We start from the raw sequence: 15,296 nt of genomic DNA, 5'->3' as shown, positions 1-15,296 counted from the left end.
GGGACCTCGTATTTCATGTTGGTTAAAAGGAATCGCCAGATGGGATTCCAAGTTGATTAAAGGAGATCGCCAGAAGGGATCTCGTGTTTCACTATTTGGAGGTCGCCAGATGGGACCTCATATCTCATATTTCATATAGGAATCGCCAGATGGGGTTCCGACTTGATTAAAGGAGATCGCCAGAAGGGATCTCGTATTTCGATAATTGTCAAAAGAGGTCGCCAGAGGGGACCTCATATTTTCTATTTTCAGGGAATCGCCAGATGGGATCCCAAAATTTGAGGCCGAAGAGGATTGCCGTAAAGAAGAAGTTTCAGATCGATCAAGCTTCGACCAGATCAGTTTCAGGAGTTCAGACTGGGTTATCTTTATAAAACTTACTACGCCTTTGCTCTGTAAGCATTATAAAGAGGGGGCATCTGTTGTAACCCATTTTTGGGCTAAATAAATAAATAGCCGAAGAAGGTTAGAAAAATAACAAGAGGCATAAGCGCTCAGAAAATGGTCGAAAGATTGGTCAAGGAGGTTAAAAAATACAGAGATTGGATTTTTGGCAGTATTTTCTTGAAGGATGAGAGCCCTGTTGAGAAGGAAAATGTAAATTTTTGAGGAGAAAAGCCCAAATTTAGATGTTTATGGACTTAATTGGATTTTATTTGAATTTATAGAGGATTGGAGTGCAAGAAAAATTGATTTTTAAGTCAATTTGGGCTTTAATTAGAAGAAATTTAAGTTCTGGGGCCAAAATATATTTTTTAGGAATTTATTGGGTCAAATCAGGGGCTTAATTGCATAAATATTGAAGTTTAATGGACAATTAGGGGTTTAATTGTGAAAATCCGAAACCAGGGACCAATTTGGAAAAAGCGGGTAAATATGGGGGGCTGTCTTGATTTGATCCAGGGGCGTAATTGAAGAAATTGGAAGTTTATTGATCAATTGAGGGTTTAATTGCATAAATCAGAGGCCAAGGACCAAGATGAAAAACACGGCCAACTATGGGGGCGAGGACCGAATTTGGCAGGGACGTAATTGAAAGAATCAAAAGATAATTGAGGGCTGAGTTGAAATTTTGCGTATTCTGGCGCCATTTTTAAATGAAACGGCGCGTTTTCCCCAAAACGACGCCGTTTTCATACAAAAAAAAAAAAAAAAAGGACCGAACGGTGCCGTTTTGAACGGCACTATTCCCCTTTCTTCTTCCTCCCCGAACGTGCAGCAGCATGGACGAAACCTTTGTTTAATCAGTCGGTGCCCCTCTCTCCTCGCGTGCTCTGACAGACCAAGCCCATGCACCTCGGACGATGCGAAGCCAGGAGGGCCACGCCGTGATCGACCACGCTCACCGACCAGCCGACCGGCGCTGCCCCCCACGTTGCCCAGCTCAACCCACCTTGTTTTGCTCCCCACGCTGCCCATGCAGCCCCGCTCCTTTGCCCGCCTATAAAAGAAGAGGAAAGATGTGAAGCACGGGAGGGAGGAAGAAACCGAAACCAAGAGAGAGAGAGAAACTGAAGGAGAGAGAAACAGTGGACCTAAAGAAATAAACACCTAAAACTCAAGAAAACGAAACTGAGAAAAGGGAGAAGAGGACAGAAGCCGTGGGAGAGTTTAAAGAAAACGTTAACCGAACACGACCCGAGAGGACACACCCGAACTGTTGGGAACCGTCGTTCTGAGCCGCCGACCTCCGCTGCAACACCGTCAACCCGTACGTTCGACCAGCAGCCTCACCTCCGCCGTGCCAGGTATTTTTTCTTTCCCCCCCTACGTTTTCATTTTTTATATTTGTTATCCTCCTGCATGCAGAATCGTTCTGCATGCAGGAGGTAGGGGAAGGGAAAATAATTCCCTTCCCCGTGGGTTTTTACACTGGGCCGGGTTTCCGGCCCAGTTTTGTTATTATTTATTTTGGGCCGACCCAGTCTGGCCCAGTCTAAAGAGTTTTTTGTTGGGCCGAGATCGGCCCATCCTCCTTGCGGGCCGAGATCGGCCCGATTCTAGCTAGGTTGGGTTCGGCCCATTCATTTGGGCCGGCCCAACCCGATTTGTTATTATATATATATTATGAATTATAGTATATTGTAATATATATGTGTGTATATTGTGTATATATATTTTTACTCAAAAAAAAATATTTCAAAAAATCTAAAAAAATATTGTTGATTTCCCTGAATAGTTTTGTCAAAAATGGGTTAATGTTGGTTGGTATTTTTTATATACTGTAAAGATACCAAACCAGTGCTATAAATACCCGGTTTTCGTAAAAATATCAAAGATTTTCCGAATAAAAAATGTTTTTTGCTTTCAAAAAAATACCTAAAAAATACCTAAAAAAATGTTGTTGATTTTTCTGCATTTTTATTAAAGTGTAATAATATTGGGTTGTATTTTTATATCGTAAGGATACAAGCTCAGTATTTAAATACCTGATTTACGTAAAAAAAAAGAAAGAATTGATAATAATAATATTTTCAAAAAAAATTTTGTTTTGTTTTAAAATACGGCCTAGTCTCTCCAATATATATATATAAATATTATAACATCATATTTTCACACAACAAAGGAAATTTTCAAAACAATATATGTATTATCATGCATTTTGGCTTTAATAACCAGTTTATTCAAGCCATGAGAACTAGGCCAATATTTCAAAAATTCTAAAAAATCTTTTTGGTGCTATTAGTAGTATTTGGGATTACGAATTTATACGTAAAACGTATTCCTAAATATTATTAATAAAGTTTTGGTATAGACATTAGAACGGTTAGGATTTTACCTGATAAGATAAAGACCTTCTTACCGAGGAGGATTTTTCTTGAACCATAGACAGACCAACAACTAGAAAAACACGAAAAATACCTTAGATTTTATCAGACAATAAAACAATGCAGCTTACCTTAGGTAGGGCGTATTTGGGGTGCTAATACCTTCCCTTTACGCAACCAGTCCCCGTACCCGATCTTTGAGACCAGTTAGGGTTCCTAGTGACCAAAATACTAGGTGGCGACTCCCTTTCCATTTTCCACCCATAAAAGACAATATTTTCTTGTATCCCCATAGATATAGATAGATTTACATTGTAGATAAGAAAATGGAACAAACAATACATTTTTCGCCGCGACGCCGCACACGTGCGACAGAATGGCGACTCCACTGGGGACCTTGTAGACTAAGCTTTGTTTTGTCTGATTTATTTGTGTGTTTGTGTGTTTATTGTTAATATGCCTGTCCTTTTTATTTGCGTATTTATTTTATTTTTATTCTACTCATATTATTCATGCATTCAATTGTCTCATGCATCACTTGCTTTAATTTTGAAAAGCACACACAAGCTTTAAGTTAAGTGGGGAATTAGCGATTTACCCTAAGACTATTGGTCAGGGTTTAAATGCGTGAAACACCCAACTCATATCTGAGTGCCTGCTTGGTAATGGTGGGCATACGTGTCTTAACTGTTCCTTGCAACGCCCCCATACTTCTTTACGAAGAACGTCACTGGGCAGATATGAGACCCTTCGAGACCAGATAGAAAAACTACCCACTCTCACTTGATAATTAGAGCTTGTCCTTAGGTTGTGAATCTTACTTTCATTTTGCATCACGATTAATAATTCGAATTCATCAACCCAGGTTTTTGAGCTGAAATCATGACTAAGTACCTCTCTTTCCAAGAATATGGACAAGAGTCTGAGTTGGCTCAGATTGCCGAAGGAAAATGCCCAAGAATCGCTACTAGTGGTTTACCATGCATTACCAAGGTAAATCACATGGTCAACGACTTAGGAAAGTTGCTGCCTATCATGGAATATGTGGCGACTCCTTAAACAAGGTCCCGTGCGACAGTGACCATAAGACGGGACCTGTCGCACGGGACCTCAACGAGAGCACCAAAAAAAAAAAAATTCTGTCGCACGTGTGCGGCGTCGCGGCGAAAAATGTATTGTTTGTTCCATTAGATGATGTGGAGGCGATGAACATTTAACAATGCAACTGGATAAGAACCAGAGTTGTCATTAGTTGATGACTGAAGGCGTTGTTGCTTTTGTTCATGACGAAAAAGGAGAGATACAGCTTCAATTAGATGTGAACAAGCAGTGTTCCCACAGAAGACTGTGCAGATATTCTCTTTCCATTTGATGCTCAACACTTGTTCGAGCAGATCTGAGTCTAGCTACTTCACATTTAATGCTCTCAACCTTAATCTGATAATAAGCCTCTATCTGACACCTTTCTTCACCTCCATCATTTTTTCCAATTACGTGCAGCACAACTTGTGTGGGGGACATACCTTTCAACCCGGTACATGCATGACAAATGTATGAACATGTAATCTATATGATGAACTCACCCTTCGAGAGGTGACAATATGGTCATAACTCTTGTATGATGGATAAGAATCGTGATTTTTGCCCAAACTCTACAATGAAAATTTTCGGAGCAACGGCCAATGTGTCACCCACAAGTCTTGAGTTCAAGATGCTTCAAGAAGGGTTTGCCCTTATGCAAAAAAGATAGCACATACAACCTAAGGACAGGTTCTATTCATTATGTGAACATGGGTAGGTTTTCTATCTGGTCTCAAAAGGGTCTCATATCTGCCCAGTGACGTTCTTCGTAAAGACAGTATGGGGGCGTTGCAAGGAATAGTTAAGGCACGTATACCCACCATTACCAAGCAGGCACTCAGATATGAGTTGGGTGTTTCACGCATCTGAAACCTGACCAATAGTCTTAGGGCAAATCGCTAGTTCCCCACCTAACCTAGAAGCTTGTGTGTGCTTTCAAAAATAAATACAGGTGATGCATGAAACAATTCTATAAAATGCATGGAAATAAATATTAACAAAAAGAAAAAAAATGCAAAAACTTAAACACATCAAATACACAAAGCTTAGTCCAATACTCGAAAAAATACCTTCCCCAGTGGAGTCGCCATTCTGTCGCACCCCAAACAAAATCGAGCGCGCGGCATCGGCTGGCGATTTAAATCTCGTTTGTTGCGTTTGCTTGAATTGGTTTGTTGGAGTCGCCACCTAGTAATTGATTGCGGGCTACTAGGAAACCGGATGTACTGGTCTCGTCAGAGATTCGCGGGTAAGGGACTGGTTGTGGTTAAGGAAGGTATTAGCACCCCTAACGCACCCTACCTGAGATAAGCTGCTTCGTGAATTTGATGTGTTAAAGAAGTTTTAATAATTGTCTTTTCATCGGAAATTAGAAATATCACTTACGTATAAGTTAATAATTCTTAACCGTGATCCGATCAAAATATTAAATTCTTCTTTAATAGATTTGCAATTTTATCCTAAAAAATAAATAAAAAAATAAATAAAATAACAAATTCATAAAACAAATACAAACACACACATACACTTTCACTATTTTTATTTCTTTTCTTTTTTCTTTTCTTTTTCTTTTCTTTTCTTTTACATCCACTATACAAATACAAATACAAATACAAATACAAATTCAAATTAAATAAATAAAAATTACATTAATTAATTTAAAAATTACAAAATAGTCCCTAAAAACTCCAGAAGTTGCAGGGAAGGACTTCTGGGGCTGCATGAATAGTAGCGGCGCGTCTTCCCACGCGCCACCGCCACTGGCGGCGCGTGGGTTCACGCGCCGCCGCTGGAAAACCGAAAAAACAGGGAAAAAACATGATCAATATGCATGTATACTTACCTGAGAAAAATAGGTCCCCCTTTCTTCATGGTGTGTTTCTTTTCTCAAAAGTTGGAGTGTTGGCAGTGAACTTCGATGGCTTCTTCGTTCTTGCTTACTCGAGTCATCTCTTGTGATTTTGATCTCTAGAAAAGACTTGATATCATCGTACTTCTTTGTCCTCCGCTTCTTTATCTTAAAGGTTGCCAATTTTGCTAGACATTTTCTTAGAATGAGAATCATGAAGCCAACCCTATCATATGTTTCTTTATTGCCCCCTATCTTGATCATGCCCCCAAGTGTGGTACTGCTTGATTCATCATGAAGGATTTTCTCTCCTGGCTTCTTCTGAGAATTATCCTATGATTGATTGTGTGCATCATGCCAATACCCATCAAGATTGTTAATCAGTCATGAACTTGCCTCTAGTTGAAACAGTACTCTTCAAGTACATGTCATCATCAGCCTTCTTGGAACTCATTCAGTCATCCAGACATGCATCTCATAGCTTGCAGTACAAAGGCTTATGGTTGTATGCTCAGTGCTCTTCTCATAGATTCCTTTCAACTCTTCTAATCAGATTGTGAAAAGAAATGTCTCAGCCTCATCAATGATGCTGCTTTTTATCCCCCATACTCATGCGGTGAAGCGCTCATCTGGCTTCAGAACAAGTTGTCCCACAATCAGTCTTCGAGGTGGGTGCCTTTCCGACATTCATTCAGTGCAGTTGTGTGATAACATTCGTCTCTAACCGTGTTTCAAAGAATGACAATATGAGATTGTCCTTTAAGTGCAGCATTGTTCCACAGTGAGTCTTGGTGGTGTGCATCTTTTCACCATTCAATTACATTCATCTGTGATTGCTAGTCATGTTTCAAAAGATGATGATATGAAAGTGTCCTTCAAGTACATCCTTGTTTCTCCATTGCCGACATGGTTCACTGGAGCATGGGCCATGACATTGCCCCCAGTATGATCTGAATGTGCTCGTTCATTGATTATCTGTCTTTGAACATCATTGTCTTCAATTCACTGATTCATCATTTAATCATTGCCTCGTAGCTGACCTAAGCACTGCTTGTTTTTTTTTTCCTTTTCAAGGTCTACTGTATTGCCCTAGCTGCTCAACTTTTCAAGGAGTGTCGAGGACTTCAATGCCATTTCTATCAACGATTTTGCATACTCAGTCAATGTTCTTCTGTGTTTGATAATCTTCCTTGTTCTGGAATCAACTCTCATATTTCAAAGATCATGTCTATTCAAAGTCTAGTTTGTTGAAATGAAATCAGAGATGTCTTTTTTTGAAAATCTTTTGAAAATCAAGCTTTTTGATCAAAAACCCAACACACGTTATACGAAATACACAGTCCTTTGATTGTCTTGTAGTTCGAAAACAGAAATCGACCCGTTGTAGGATTAAAATGGCTTTTTCCCTGGTTCTTTGTGTCAATTTGAATCCTTGATATTGGGTATATCATTTGATGGTCTGTGATGAGGTGACATTTTTATGAATTTCAAAAACAAGATGCTCAGGCTTTATCAAGAAAAGTTGTTTCTTTTCTTAGCATTTATTTTATCAGCATGCATAATAACCAGTAACTTAATTCATGAAGTCACGACCCTTATGGAAAAGCTCTTCAAGTTTCGAGAGCGCCATTTATCGGTTCAATTCGCTTGCTTGATTAAAAAGGACTTTTAAAAGCACGTAATGTAGGCTATGGTTCATGGCTATAGAAGAAAGGAATTTCATAGGCTCAAAAGGTGTTTGAGGGTTTCAAAGACCTAGGATCAACATCAATTATTCATCAACTTGTTTTCTATTGTTGTCTTTGTAGAGGAGATGACATATAACCTTGTTAACCTCAAAGATCAGACTTCGCTTAACATAAGTCATAATGCAAATCCACTTTTCCTTGATGAATAACCAACCTTAATCACCTGATAACATCAGAGACTTTGTAATGGACACCAAAAGTCACGTTTACACCTTAGTCTTTTTTCTAGTATTGACTTTTGTTGTGTCTTTCCTTGATTGAAATTTCTTTTGCTCTTCATACACTTGATAGGCGTTCTCCTTCCTTTATCTTTGACTTGTATTTAAGTGAGGGCAATTTCAACTTTTTTTTTTTTCATTCTCTTTTTTTTTTCATAGCCTTCCTCAAAATTTTCTTATATGCCCCCACCAGTCTATGCGTTTTCTTCTAGCGCTCTTTCAATCATTGGACTTTTGTTCTAAGCCTTCCTCTTTATCCATTAATTATATCAATGTCTCCAACATATCTCTCATCTGCCCCCAGTGTAGGGTGTGATCCTAGTCAGGGTTTTCATGAAAAGAATATTCTATTCAGCTCAAAATGGGACTACAAGGGATATAATTTTTAGAAAGTGAAGGGATATCAAAGATGGCCTTTTCTCATTTCAAGCAAGGTCGGTTAGAACCGATAAATTTTGACCCCATCCAGTGTAAAGATTTGGACTTGTAAGAATCATGATTCACGAGTCCATAACTATTGAATCCACTACATGTCATTATGCATACTGCTAAAACTCAGCTATATGATGCGTGGTTCAATTTTAAGTGTGAGCTCAAAATTTGTTCGGTCACCTCATGTCATTTCAAACAACAAGCGAGTCATTTCTACAATCAAAACACTTTAAATCTTCAGGATTAATTAACCTTTATCGCATGTTGGAGTTTGATCAAAATATCTTGTCAGAATAAAATGTTAAACATCTGTTGATTTCAAAACAACAAAGAGACAAAAGCCAAACATGTTTCGTTGAAGGATGAGATGTGATATCAAAACAAAAATGCAAAATTCCATAACAATATGATTGGCATTGTTGGCGCCATTCATCACCATTCTTGAATTAGCTGTTCTGGCTATATCTGTGTTTGGCCAAGCACTTTTGATCAACATGTCATTCTGAAGATTTTTGGAGGGCAATATAGCCAATGACACCCTCCTTCACCGACTCCACTTGTCTCTTGCTCACCAACTTTCAGACTCAATTCTTGCAACTGTTCACTTGAAATGGTTGAGGACCCCATAATGACATCACATCTCTTATCTGGATTATACCACCTAGAAATTGGTGGTTGCATGGGATTTGTCGGAGTCAAACAAAATTCTGGAATCTGGCAGATGCTGGTCGACAAACTTAAATGGCAGAGGAATGTCCCATCTTGGCAAAGACATTTGAGCAATTGATTCTACCGTGAGACTTGGCTATACCACATAATTAAGGGTTCACACTGTCAAAGTGATCTCCTGATTCGCCTCTCATCATTGTTCTGGAATCCATGGCAGATCCTTCAATCTTTCCTGTTTTCATAGCTTGTTCAATTCTTCGGCAAATCCTCACAGCATCATTTCAATCTTCCAATATTGTTGTGGTTGGTTGAGGATTGTTAGAAAACTTTCCAACAGCTTGGTAATTTTGGCAGCACCTAGAAACTTGTAGTATTGCCCCTACCGACATGTGGAATCACACATTGTCTCTATTGGAAGAGTACCTGATGAATCTGAAAGTCCTTTGTCCCCTCTTTGATTTCTCACTGACAGTGCAACAAACAAACACCTATAGAGGAAGTCCTGCTCTGTTGAAGTTTCAGTATTCTTCATGTTTTTTTCAGTCTAGGCATGTCTTTTCTCTCTACTTTTGCGTTTTAATACTGACACTGTTGGAGGAAAATCATAGATGACCTGAAACTACTGCATTCCTTCTTGGACTTCCCACTTGCGGATCCACAAACAGATTCCTGCTGAGAGAGCTCTACTACGTTGAAGTTTGATGTCTGCTCATATTTTCCAGACCAGGTCTGGCTCTTCAACCTACTAAGAGGTCTTCGTGCTGAAACTGATGAGAGAAATATTTGTAGCATATGCAACTTATAAATCCCCTCTTGCCTTCCCAATTTGCAGAGCCATAAATTGATTTTTGTAGAGAGAGTTCTGCCACATTGAAGTTCAATGTTCAATCATGGTTTTTCAGACCATCTTGTGCTGCTGAACTGTAATTGAGCTCGTAATCGGGGTAACTTCAAAGCAGATTAATGCACCATGTACAGGAGACCGGTAATTGTTTGGTTATTACATCAAACCTAAAATAAAAATCTTGTCTTTGATTTTCTTTGCTCGTTTAGAAAGCAAAGAGAAGTCCATTCAGTTTTTGGAGAAGGGGGCATGATCAAGATAGGGGGCAATAAAGAAACATATGATAGGGTTGGCTTCATGATTCTCATTCTAAGAAAATGTCTAGCAAAATTGGCAACCTTTAAGATAAAGAAGCGGAGGACAAAGAAGTACGATGATATCAAGTCTTTCCTAGAGATCAAAATCACAAGAGATGACTCGAGTAAGCAAGAACGAAGAAGCCATCGAAGTTCACTGCCAACACTCCAACTTTTGAGAAAAGAAACACACCATGAAGAAAGGGGGACCTATTTTTCTCAGGTAAGTATACATGCATATTGATCATAATGCATGGTCGATGTTTCGCCATCATCTCGGGTAGTGCGTTTTTATAACCCTACCTCATTTCGAGTGCGCCGTTGAGCCCTCACTTCCCAGGTAGCGCGTTTTCTAACCCTACCTCATTTCGAGTGCGCCTTTGGGCCCTCGCGAACATTTTTCTTGGGTAGGTCACCCATTACAATGAGACCACACTTCATCATATTTTTTCCATCTGGGTAGGTCGCCCACCACAACGAGACCACTTTTTCATATATTTTTTTTTTCCATCTGGGTAGGTCACCCATTACAATAAGACCACACTTCATATTTTTTTCCATTTTTGGGTAGGTCACCCATTACAATGAGACCGCACTTCACATTCTTTCTATCTGGGTAGGTCACCCATTACAATTCATATTTTTTTTCCATTTTTGGGTAGGTCACCCATTACAATGAGACCGCACTTCACATTCTTTCTATCTGGGTAGGTCACCCATTACAATGAGACCACACTTCATATTTTTTCCATTTTTTGGGTAGGTCACCCATTACAATGAGACCGCACTTCACATTCTTTCTATTTGGGTAGGTCGCCCACCACAACGAGACCACTTCATCATATTTTTTCCATCTGGGTAGGTCACCCATGACAATGAGACCACACTTCTTCACATTTTTTTTCCATTTTGGGTAGGTCACCCATTACAATGAGACCACACTTCACATTTTTTCCATTTGGGTCGGTCACCCATACAATGAGACCAGCATTTGTCTAGGGTTCGTCACCCGTACAATGAGACCAACATTTGTCTAGGGTTCGTCACCCGTACAATGAGACCAGCAGCACTAGGGTTCGTCACCCGTACAATGAGACCAGCATTTGTCTAGGGTTCGTCACCCGTACAATGAGACCAGCACTAGGGTTCGTCACCCGTACAATGAGACCAGCAACACTAGGGTTCGTCACCCGTACAATGAGACCAACATTTTTCTAGGGTTAGTCACCCGTACAATGAGACCAGAATGAGGTCGCCAGATGGGATCTCATGTAGCTTTGGTTAAAGGGAATCGCCAGATGGGATTTCAGGTTAACCGAGTTACACAGTTTAGTTCCAGTTGAATGAGGTCGCCAGATGGGATCTCATGTAGCTTTGGTTAAAGGGAATCGCCAGATGGGATTTCAGGTTAACCGGGTTACGCAATATTTTCGTTCCAGTTGAATGAGGTCGCCAGATGGGATCTCAGGTAAACCCAATGTGTGGGCAGGTCGCCCGTGAAAATAGACTATTGGGAGAGTGTGGGTCGGTCGCCCGTGAAATTAGACTAGGGTGAGTATGTGTGGGCAGGTCGCCCGTGAAAATAGACTTGAGTGAGTACGTGTGGGTAGGTCGCCCGTGAAAATAGACCAAAATAGATCAGTGTGAGTGTGTGGGCAGGTCGCCCAAGATAATGAAATCATTTTCCTTTTGTTTTCTTTACAAAGCTTACTATGCAAAATTTTGAGGAGTTTTGCTTCGTAAGCATTGTAAAGAGGGGGCATCTGTTGCTACCCAATTTTTGACCCATGTTTTGATATATTTTCAAAAAATCCAAAAAAAAATTGAGAAAAGCAAAGAAAATAAAAAATATGTTTTTTACTATATTTTCGTCATTTTAGCATTTTCAACGTCGTCTAAAAAAGAATTTAAATTGTTAAAAGATTTTCAAACGCGTTCGACTTTTCACGCGTCATTTTTAAATCATTGATTTTCCGCATTTGAGTCGACATTGATATTGCTCGTTTTCAAAAAATGCAAAAAAATAAGAAAAATCAAAATTTACAAAAAGAAAGAAGTTGAGGGACCAAGTTGAAAAACCTAGCAACATTTTTGCCTATAAATACTGGTCTTTAACTCAAACAAAGGGGGGGGCAATTTTGACAACTTCAGAAAAAATACAAAACCTAACCCTAAACCCTTTTTTCAAGACAAGCGCCCCCCCCTTTGGTTTGAATTTTTCTATAGCCGCCGGCCACAAACACAAGCCAAACAGCAGCCCCTCACCTGACACTGTTCCCCGGCCATTCTCGTTTTTTTTCTTATCCTCTCTCCCGGCTGGTTCCAGCTTTTCCTTCTTTTCCCCCACAAAATCCTGGCCTCCACACCGTAGCCCCCTTCCCTGGTTGAGATTTTCTTCTTCTCAAAACAGCCTCACCACGCCGCCGTCGTCCCCTCCACCGCAGCCGACTGCAGCTGCCCTCTTCCCCATTTTTCTCCTTCTCACAAACCACCAGCCGACCACTTATTTTTTCCCTTGGCTTTGCTAAAACAAACCGGAGAGCATCGGACTGACCTCTCTCTCTCGGCCACGATTTCCAAAATTACAAAATAGTCCCTAAAAACTCCAGAAGTTGCAGGGAAGGACTTCTGGGGCTGCATGAACAGTAGCGGCGCGTCTTCCCACGCGCCTCCGCCACTGGCGGCGCGTGGGTTCACGCGCCGCCGCTGGAAAACCGAAAAAACAGGGGCGCCTGGGGCGGCTTCCTCCCCTCTTCGTTCTTCTGCCGGCGGTGACCTGAAAAGAAAAATCAAAGCACAAAAGCCAGTTGATTTTAGTTATTTTTCCACCACTGTTTTCGGATCTGCTTCTCCTCTCTTTTCTTTAAATCTGCCGAATCTGAAGCTGGATGCTACACGGGCCGCCGATGACAGTTCAGGCATGTGGATGTCAGGATCGACAACTTTCATCTTCCTCCTTCATTTCTACACCGGCGGTGTCGTCCACCGCTGCAACTGTTGGGAGATCGGCGCACCTTTCAAGTCTCGATTTTCTGCTCCCTTCTACTGTCCTTCGGTTGGTTCTCCTTCTGTCATGGCCGATCTGGTGGCTGGGAGTATTTCTTCTTCTCCTCCGCTTCAGGTGGCTGGCGGTGAAGAGGAACAACCGAAAAGGGGGCGCCGCTGCTGCTGGAAGAAGGAGCTGGGTCTGCGGAGAAGATGGAAATCGTGGCCGAGAGAGAGAGGTCAGTCCGATGCTCTCTGGTTTGTTTTAGCAAAGCCAAGGGAAAAAATAAGTGGTCGACTGGTGGTTTGTGAGAAGGAGAAAAATGGGGAAGAGGGCAGCTGCAGTCGGCTGCGGTGGAGGGGACGACGGCGGCGTGGTGAGGCTGTTTTGAGAAGAAGAAAATCTCAACCAGGGAAGGGGGCTACGGTGTGGAGGCCAGGATTTTGTGGGGGAAAAGAAGGAAAAGCTGGAACCAGCCGGGAGAGAGGATAAGAAAAAAAATGAGAATGGCCGGGGAACAGTGTCAGGTGAGGGGCTGCTGTTTGGCTTGTGTTTGTGGCCGGCGGCTATAGAAAAATTCAAACCAAAGGGGGGGGGCGGCTTGTCTTGAAAAAAAGGGTTTAGGGTTAGGTTTTGTATTTTTTCTGAAGTTGTCAAAATTGCCCCCCCCCTTTGTTTGAGTTAAAGACCAGTATTTATAGGCAAAAATGTTGCTAGGTTTTTCAACTTGGTCCCTCAACTTCTTTCTTTTTGTAAATTTTGATTTTTCTTATTTTTTTGCATTTTTTGAAAACGAGCAATATCAATGTCGACTCAAATGCGGAAAATCAATGATTTAAAAATGACGCGTGAAAAGTCGAACGCGTTTGAAAATCTTTTAACAATTTAAATTCTTTTTTAGACGACGTTGAAAATGCTAAAATGACGAAAATATAGTAAAAACATATTTTTTGATTTTCTTTGCTTTTCTCAATTTTTTTTTTGGATTTTTTGAAATATATCAAAAACATGGGTCAAAAATTGGGTAGCAACAGATGTATTGTTTGTTCCATTAGACAGTGACCATAATACTAGGTGGCGACTCCTTAAACAAGGTCCCGTGCGACAGTGACCATAATACTAGGTGGCGACAAGATTAATATGCCTGTCCTTTTAACAAGGTCCCGTCTACAAGGTCCCGTGCGACAGTGACCATAATACTAGGTGGCGACTCCTTAAACAAGACCTTTTCCCCTAAAAGAACCGGATGCCAGAAATCTGTTCTTTTTCCATAATCGAGGATTATTTTGTGAGCCGCTGCGATGTCGGGTGCGACAGATTTCGTAATTGAAGATTAAATCAATGCTATCAAAAAAAAAAAATTACTTGTATTGGTTGGTTAGATAATAAATTATAAATATGTAATTTATTATTTTATATTTTATATAAATTGGAGCCAAGTTTGCCTTTTTCTTTTTTAAATTTGGGGTCAACTAAAAGGTGTTAATTTTTTAGCTTAATTTAAGTGGTTGGTTATTAAATAAAATGGACCAAGGCTCTGTTTGTTTCCCGAAAAGTAGTTTATGGGAAATCACTTTCCAAACTTTTATGTGTTTGTTTGCCATTAGAAAAGTTGGTCAACGAAAAACACTTTACGGTTAACAAAAAACACTTTTCAAAAATTGTGAAAAAATTATAAATGTCAACTTATTTTCCATCACACTACCAAACATCAAAAAATAATTTATTTTTTCATAATTCACTTTCCAAAAAAAAACTACTTTACAGTAAACAAACGGGGCCTAAGCTAAAATTAGTTACTGCATGTACGCAAGAAATGATTAGATAATTGTTTTAAAAAGTAAAAGTCTAATAACAATTTAAATTATTGCTTTCATGGTTATAATTTTTTAAATTTTAACAAATCATCAATTAAATTCATATGTATATGATGAATGCCTCTATTTGAATGTGAGTTTTATCAAATGGTTAATTTTAAGATTTTAATAGTTTGTTTTAAGTATCATAACTGTATATAAAGTTGATGATTTTAAAAATAAATAATACCATATAGATAATGCAATTATTTTTAATATGTGGAAACAATCTTAATAAATATATAAAAATGTTTTAAATTAAAGAAACTAGTGAAAGAGTGAAGTTTATTTGCCTTCATTAATTTTAGTTTGATTAATGTTATTAGTTTTCCACTCTTTCAATTTCATCCCTACATTTAATTAAGCTTCCTTAATTAAAAATCTATTCTTTTATATTAAATGAGTAAATCTTTCTAAAACTTTCACAACTTAAGGTAGTCAACCAAAGACATATATTCGTACCACAAGATTTTTTTTATATAAAAAAACAGGATTCGCAACACCAATCTCCACTTTTTGTCTAGAGGCTTTTTAACAATCCACTATAGAT

Source organism: Populus alba, chromosome 4 (assembly GCF_005239225.2).
Source record: "Populus alba chromosome 4, ASM523922v2, whole genome shotgun sequence".
Classification (NCBI taxonomy): Eukaryota; Viridiplantae; Streptophyta; class Magnoliopsida; order Malpighiales; family Salicaceae; genus Populus; species Populus alba.
This window is presented reverse-complemented; position numbering follows the sequence as displayed.